Consider the following 1,236-nt stretch of genomic DNA (forward strand, 5'->3'; position numbering starts at 1 on the left):
CAATATCGAACCGGTAAATGCCGGTAGTGGCGGAGAATACCCTCACCACCGCAGTATTGCTCAGGATATCGGATTTAGGAATCGGTCGGTGTGCTAGGAGTTGGATACGGAGCAAAAAGCCCGAAATAATAGTTCGCCGGGCTTTTATACTGTATTGTTGCTCCCGCTCGTATTGTTCCGGAATCATTCGGTGACTCTCGGCGTGGAACAATACGAGCGAGAGCTGCGGCGCTCGGCGTCGTTCGGCGACGCTTGGGTTGCGTGGACCTGCGAGTCTCGCGGCCTGGAATTATGTTTGCGTTATTAAAAATATACCGAGCGCACCGCGCTATCATCGCATACGGTGACCGGGGGTCACCGTAGCGGCATTCGGCGAGTTGTTCATGCCGGGAACGATGCATTTATGGGGGTGCATCGTTACACCTTTTTGCCAGTGGGCTTTACAAATGTTACACGATGATCGTAATTTTTCTAGGTATGTGCTTTTCTCAGATGAGGCTACATTTTGTAGTAACGGACAACTTAATAGACACAACTGAGATGTTAATTCCCACTGGTATAGGCCAATAGATCATCAAAATCGATGGAGTATTATGGTGTGGTGCGGCATTGTAAATGGTTATTTGATTGGACCTTATTTTTTTGAAGAGAACGTTGATAGACACAGTTACTTATCGTTGCTAAGAGATCACTTACCAGGCTTATTAGAAGATGTTGACTTAGTAACAAGAGCAAGAATGTGGCTTCAACAAGATGGTGCTGCACCGCATTATGCACTCATTGTACGTGTCTTTTTAAATGCCACTTACAATGACAGATGGATTGGACGAAGGGGTTCAGTTGAATGACCTCCTTGCTCACCAGATCTGACGTCGCTTGATTACTTTTTATGGGGATACTTGAAAAATGTTTTTGCTGAACGACCAACCACAAGAGATGATTTTATGGACCGCATTCATAGAGCTTGTGCAGCCATTCCTAGAGCTACCCTGCTTAGAACTGTGGATAGTTTTCAAAACAGATTGCAGTTATGCCTCGAAGCCAACGGAGGTAATTTTGAACAATTACTCCGTCGGTAATTCATTTAAATTACAGTGTCAGTGAGAGGCAAGGGGACTCACGATAATCAAGCACCGCGACGTGAGAGGCAAGGGGACTCACGATAATCAAGCACCCCGACGTGAGAGGCAAAGGGACTCACGATAATCAAGCACCCCGACGTGAGAGGCAAGGGGA

Source organism: Trachymyrmex cornetzi, unplaced genomic scaffold (assembly GCF_001594075.2).
Source record: "Trachymyrmex cornetzi isolate Tcor2-1 unplaced genomic scaffold, Tcor1.1 scaffold1610, whole genome shotgun sequence".
Taxonomy (NCBI): Eukaryota; Metazoa; Arthropoda; class Insecta; order Hymenoptera; family Formicidae; genus Trachymyrmex; species Trachymyrmex cornetzi.